This window comes from Ascidia mentula, chromosome 3 (assembly GCF_947561715.1).
Source record: "Ascidia mentula chromosome 3, kaAscMent1.1, whole genome shotgun sequence".
NCBI classification, from domain to species: Eukaryota; Metazoa; Chordata; class Ascidiacea; order Phlebobranchia; family Ascidiidae; genus Ascidia; species Ascidia mentula.
In genome coordinates this window covers 21,084,679-21,091,542 of record NC_138568.1, presented here as the reverse complement: position 1 = coordinate 21,091,542, position 6,864 = coordinate 21,084,679, and the positions used below count along the sequence as shown (strand labels likewise).

The 6,864-nt window shown below is 38.5% G+C and overlaps 1 pseudogene; it reads left to right on the top strand.

The window, feature by feature from the left end:
- The first annotated feature begins 2,563 nt into the window (after positions 1–2,563).
- LOC145895939 (uncharacterized) lies at positions 2,564–6,178 on the top strand (annotated as a pseudogene).
- The last annotated feature ends 686 nt before the right edge of the window (positions 6,179–6,864 follow it).

The window sequence follows — 6,864 nt, the reverse complement described above, 5'->3', positions numbered from 1 at the left end:
CAAAATTCACCCGCTAAATTACGGGGAATTAGTCTGTGGCCCTGCAGTTTCTACAAAGAAATTCAGCTTGTGATTTCTATCAAAAATGGTGAAAGTACGTGAATGTGTTTCGTACCCAATGTACGTTGTTTACCTTATTGAGAGGACTTTGCCCGTTTTTTTGACGATGAATGAACAGGGCGGAGTAGTTGCATGCGACCCATACCTGCTGTGGCAATAACACGTCCTCGGGCGTGGTCAAGCGTTATAATCTCGGCTAGGAGGGTGCCTATAATTACTGCTGCGCTCTGCGAAATTACGAGACCTGTAGTACCCGCCATTTTGCCCTCTTGGCGCTAGAAACCATAGGGTGACAGACGTAACGATTTGAATCGTTTTCAAGGTCTGCAGTTCTTCGATCACTTAGACGCCTTTCCATATTGTCATTTATGACCATTTGGGTGTTGGCCATAATGTTTCTCGCGTCCGAAGCACCTGCGTGTTGTTTGACCACTTTGTCTGGCTGAAACTTACCTGGATCACTGTTCAACGTTATGTGATCAGCAATAATCGGGTGCCAATATCATTCTGATGTGAGCGGGCAATCTATTAAAAAACAATGTTTTTGACAGTTTCTCTGCGTCTGACCAGAGGGAATATATAGTCAGAGAGATTGCAGTCAATTGGGTTTGGGGAATAGGAAGACTAATTTAAAAGTGACTTTGGTGTTAAAGGTTTATAAAAGATTGGTGTCGAACGTCTCATTGAGGTAGACGAGACGCTACTTATTGTCAGTTAGTATGAATGATGAATGTTCGTCCGTTCTAAACGAGTTGAGTCTGGGAAGCGCCCGTAGCTAATTGTGACATATTGATGTCGGGAAAAAGCAATTACGTGACAAAAAATAGAACCATAATACTGGGAACTGTTCTCTAATATGACGTGGTAGATGCACCAGACAGTGTTACAGCCTAAACTGCTTCCTCCGCGATGGCTCTTTTTGCAAGTTTTTCGCTGTATTTTGTCATTATGTTCTATTCTGTGATATTCGTTACCAGAAAACTCGATGTCGCGTCACCGTATGTTGTTGACAATTAATTGTGTTGCAATAGCTTAATGCAATAAACGTCCATTCTTAATCGTAAAAAAGACAAACAAGAATATCTGCATAAAGGAAGTCAAAGCGTTTATTTTTTCCCCGTAGCAATATAACTTTGTTCTGATGTTGTATAGTGTTAAATTTTCCTAACAAGCCGATCATTTTTTATTGTCATTATAAGGTAACGCAGTAAAAATATGAATGGAAAACAAAGTTCCGTAAAGAGCAGCCATTAAATAGTATTTTACATTATTTAAGCTCATGTATTTGAAGTTAGATTTACATGATAACTGCATTAATTACATGAAAAACATTACCGAGCAATGAACACGACAGTAATATTTACCAAATAGTGTTTTGACCGAAATCCATCAAAAATTGTGAATTACACAGGAAGTAAATTTGTGGAAAGGTGTCACAATGCTGTGTTGCAAAATCGATTCTTAATTACATGGAAAAAAAACGTATCGCATGGTGTGACGTACAGGAAGCAAGTCATATGCTTGTGGGTTATGCGATTCTTCTACATTGCGCAGTATTACCCATGTTGCGTTGATTTATCATTTTAATTTGAGATTCGTGAGATAAAGGTAAAGTCATAGAAAGAAGACAAGACAAATGACATGTTGGTACGCCCATAGACTTACTGTTTCCCAAAAAATAGTTTATAGTTTCTGCAAACAGCACGATGTCCGCAAGAACGCGAAACAACTGGATTTTTCTTCAACACAGTGCACTACACTGTGCCTTATGCGTAAGCGGGAGTGAGTGGGTGGACGATTATACACTACCACGGTGTGTGGGTTCAGGGTTTTCTATTATTCTGTTAGTTTCGTTGCGCTCACGAAGCTCGTCGACCATATATTACGCTTGAGTGGATTGCGCGTATAATGCGGGTTCTAAACTATTTTTCCAGTCCTTAGCTGGGTTGATTATGTCGCTGACCATGTTCTTGTGGGAAAGAGCGATCGCAAGACTATGGAGTTAAGGTTCTCTACACTACTATGGAAGTCTGAATCGCATTCGAAGTCTTTTTTGCGTCTCCGTGCAAAATACTTTTTGAAAATCGTTGCTGGGTGATTGGAATACCCGTCTAGTAAACAGCGATTAAACATGGTAGATTCAGTGAGATCGATTGTTCTAAAATCAAGTCTAGAAAGGGTGGAAAAGACGCGTTCTACGTCCAGAAAAGCTATACTCGTTATAACTTGGTGAACGTGTTGTTGTTTTCTAAAAATTAAGTTTCAAGTTGTAGTTTCGAAATCTACCGTCCAGTCCATCACTAATGTAAGTGACTGCCTTTTCTCCAAAACAAAAAAAAATGATGCCAATGTTCTGTGAATTGTTCATACGTATTGTACTTGTTTTACGTTGCGTGTTTTTCGAGACCAGCTCAGTGTGTCAAAATATTTGGCATACAGACACTGTTTAAACGACAGATTTTAAAAAGTAATTAAAAACGTAGGAGGATAATATTTAATCCTGTGACACAACATCAATTTCTTCGTCCTGCAAAGTGTTGGGTAACACTTCCCTGCGATGACAAAGAAGGTCATTGCAGCATTTCTGCTCACGTTTTTTGCACGTGGTCTTGCAGGCCAGCACTCACAAGGTAAGATTTTATGAAGTATTTTATTTTAATACGCACACTTGTAGGTCTGCCCTTTTTCAACGAGGGTCATTAATTTCGAATGATTTCTTCAGATAAATTGTTTCATATGTTCACCTCGTTAATTTTGAATGTTATTCTGTTATTTTCTCTAATGCTTGTGACGGAAGAATAAATTATGTCTGTCTGTATGTATGTAAGAACGCCCTCCGCGTTTACTGATGAGATGTTTTTAAAAATTCGAAACCACTTCCAGTGACATGTGACACACAGTTCTCCGATCTCGTACACTCGATCACGGTCGTGTTGTGTCCTGCCGGTTGTTGGAGGAAACTATCATCATTGTGTGGAAATAGGGTTTACACCAGGGGACCTATTTGCTTGGCAGCAATGCAAGATCAATGGATTGCAGGTGACATTAATCATAAAACAACTCTTTATTCTGTTTCTCCAAGTTAAATTGATCAAAACACCCTAAACTTAACCCGGTAATGATTTTTTTGCAAAGTGTTAAGATTTTATATTTCTGCTACAGACGACGGGGGACCGGTTACTGTTTATCGAAGTCAGAGTCAAGAAAACAATTTCTACAGTGGTGGGATGAGGAACGGAGTAAAGAGTCAATCGTGTTCTGCAAGTGGAGACACGTATTCGTTTGAAAGTAATTATATTGTTTGATTGTTTATTACTTTAAATGACATGTTTTATGCGGTAGTGACATGTGCCACACAAGGATACTCATCTCAGGAGATCACGGAAGTCGAATGTCCTTCCAGTTGTGGAAAGGATCCTGTGTTTGGTTCAGATATCTACAGCAGTCATTCGTCTCTGTGCAGTGCTGCCATACACGCTGGACTAATAACAGGTTATGAACCATTTTCTGCATGTTGTGTATGGCGCTGAAATGTGATCCCGCACATGAAACATGATCCCGCACATGAAATATGATCCCGCACATGAAACATGATCCCGCACATGAAGCATGATCCCGCACATTAAACATGATCCCGCACATGAAGCATGATCCCGCACATTAAACATGATCCCACACATGAAACATGATCCCGCACATGAAGCATGATCCCGCACATTAAACATGATCCCGCACACGAAGCATGATCCCGCACATGAAATATGATCCCGCACGTGAAATATGATCCCGCACGTGAAACACGATCCTGAACATGAAATATGATTCCACACATGAAACATGATTCCGCACATACAGCATGATCCCGCACATTAAACATGATCCCGCACATGAAGCATGATCCCGCACATTAAACATGATCCCCCACATGAAGCATGATCCTGCACCTGAGATATGATCCCTCACGTGAAACATAATCCTGCACATGAAACATAATCCCTAATGACGCCTGCTTGTCCATGGCTTGGTTTCTAAATTGTTTTAGTTCTGCGAAAACAAATTTCGCTGCGACCACTATTTGATAAGCCTGCATGTTGGTGCTTGAAACATAAAAGTAAAGAGCAAAATTTTATCAAAATTATATCTTGTATGCACAAACCCATATATTTGAGATCTATCGTACATATTTTCCTTTTTTATTTTAAATTACTTTTTATTTTAGATAAAGGAGGGGTGGTGAAGTTTTACATGAAAAAGGGTCAGCTTTCATACACTGGTTCCACCAACAACGGTCTCACAAGCAAATCTGCTTCTTCTTCAGATGCAACTTTCAGTTTTGAAAGCACGTAACAGTTGTTACTGTCAAATTTAACTTATAACTTTAGTCCTTTATATTATTATATTTCTAGGACTTAGCTGCCATGGCAACAGCTGCACTGCTGGCAGCACATGCATGGAACTGGTTGGTGATTACGCATGCATTTGCAAACCTGGATATTATGGAAAGTTCTGTGAATTAGGTGGGCAATCTTTTGTGTTAAAAATCTGTTTTTTCCTTACCCAGTTTGGTTAACATGTCATCCAAAAAAGAAACCTGATTATTTTATTAACGAAATTGATCAAGACTTTGAAATTTTTTACAGCAATATTTATATATTAAAAAAAAACAGTGCAATAAATGACTCGACAGCCCAACAAACAAGGCAATGTTGATTGAACAGCTTTTTCGTCCCTTAAAACTTGTGGCCTTATTTTCAGTTTTCTATAATCTTACTAAGATCAAAATTTTTCTTTACCACGAACCTGTTTTGAATCTTAACTTTTCAAAACAACTATTTTGTTTGCGCATGAGTAAATCTATGATAGTTGACCACAACTGAGGTAATTCCCCACCTATGTAACCATAATAATGTTTAGAATTTACTGAGTGTTGGAACGGAAATTTGAGCGGGTTGTATTCCTACAAATCAGGGTTACAAGTTATCTGTAGTAAAGGATGGACGGTATGTATAGATCAACTAAGTATTTTTCTGCTTATTTTCTAGTCCATTAAACCTAAATTCATTAAATTGAAAGCAATTGGTTCTGTACACCAATTTGATTGGCATTTACGTATGTTATTTCTGATAACAAGGTGTTTCAACGTCGCTTTGATGGAAGCGTTGACTTTCAGCGAAACTGGATCGAATACGAAAACGGGTTTGGGAGTTTGGATGGAGAGTTCTGGTGGAGTGAGTTAATTTAAAATATATGTAATTTGTTCAATATCTAGGCTATGTTTATTACGAAACGTAATTCTTACCATTTACTACTATCAGTATCCAAATATTTGTTTTCTTGTTCGTTTAGGTCTTGAGCATGTTTTCCAAATTGTTAGAAGTTTCACCTGTACTCAATGTCGCATTCGTGTCGAAATTGGAGATATCAAAGGAAATTCTGGATATGCCGAATACAGGTAAAAACTAATATTAATTTTATTGCAATTAATTGAAAACAATCTCCGTCTTACTTTAAAACCCATTTATGATGTTAAATTATAATAAGGTTATACGTGAATTTATGAGTTATGGATAGTAGGCCCATTGTTTGCTTTATAGACTTTTTTGATGAAACTACTTTGCAGTAACTTCCATGTGAACGGAGAGAGCGACAAATACAGAGTTTGTGTTGACGGATACAGTGGAGATATTGGCGACAGTATTAACCCGCCTGGATTAAAACATCTAGTGGCGAACGGCATTCAGTTCAGCAGTCAAGATCAAGATAATGACAAAGCCATCAAGTAAGCACAGCAATGAAAGTGTAGGAATTACACTCCTATTAAAAATTACAAATAAACGTTTTTTGTTCATTGATTTGCAGTTCAATGTTTTGCAATACCATTTGTATTGGAAAATTACTTCTGAATACCACTTACAATGACCTAATAATTTGCAGCGTTTCTTGTGCGAGTTCTGAACGCAAGCAAGGAGGGTGGTGGTTCAAAGGTTGTAGTCATGCTGTTTTAAATGGGTTGTGGACGGAAACATATTCTGGAAAATATGGTGCTTATGCGCACTGGAGGTCATTCCACGGTGGTGCACCACTAAAGAACACAGAGCTGAAATTTCGCTGTGGATGACGAGAATAAGAGAAACAAAGAAAAAGACTTCACGATCACCGACAAACTTTGGGAGATAGTTGTTTTAATTTTCATATTCACACATAATAATTTAGCTTTTTCTTTGCATTTTCGCTGTGCGTTTACGTGGACGCATCTTTTGTATATTTCTAAAGTACACGCAACGTTAATTAAAACCCCGTTCTCCGTTGCGAATTGTTAAGTGACGGTAACATCTTTCAGAAATCATTTGACCCTACCAACAGAACAAGATCGGTCAAACGCGCGACCTTTATAAAAAGAAAAAAAAACGTGTCTTGGAAACCTGGGTTCAAATCCCTGAGCTGTAAAAAATATATATAAAAGTTACGTTGAAGAAAACATTATTTCTTTTTGAACCGTTCAATTTCCCTTCAACGAATTCCGGTTAAGCAACTTGCGCCTGGTCCTTTCCTTCCTTCTTTTGTCACGCTTCGTTGGTTGTGTCTGCTTGAATCGTCGTAGCATTTCTGCGGTCTGTACAAGCGAACACTGCTTTAAGATGAAAGTATTAGGCTTGGCTAGGCTTGAACTGAAAACTAAAGCCATGGCAGCGGACCTAAGGTTGTGGTTTTAAAATGGAGGACGTGAGGCGAATGTTTGACTCTGTTGTCGGTAATCCGTGTAACTAGTACTCGGACGAAATATTTGATGTATTTTCCCACGTC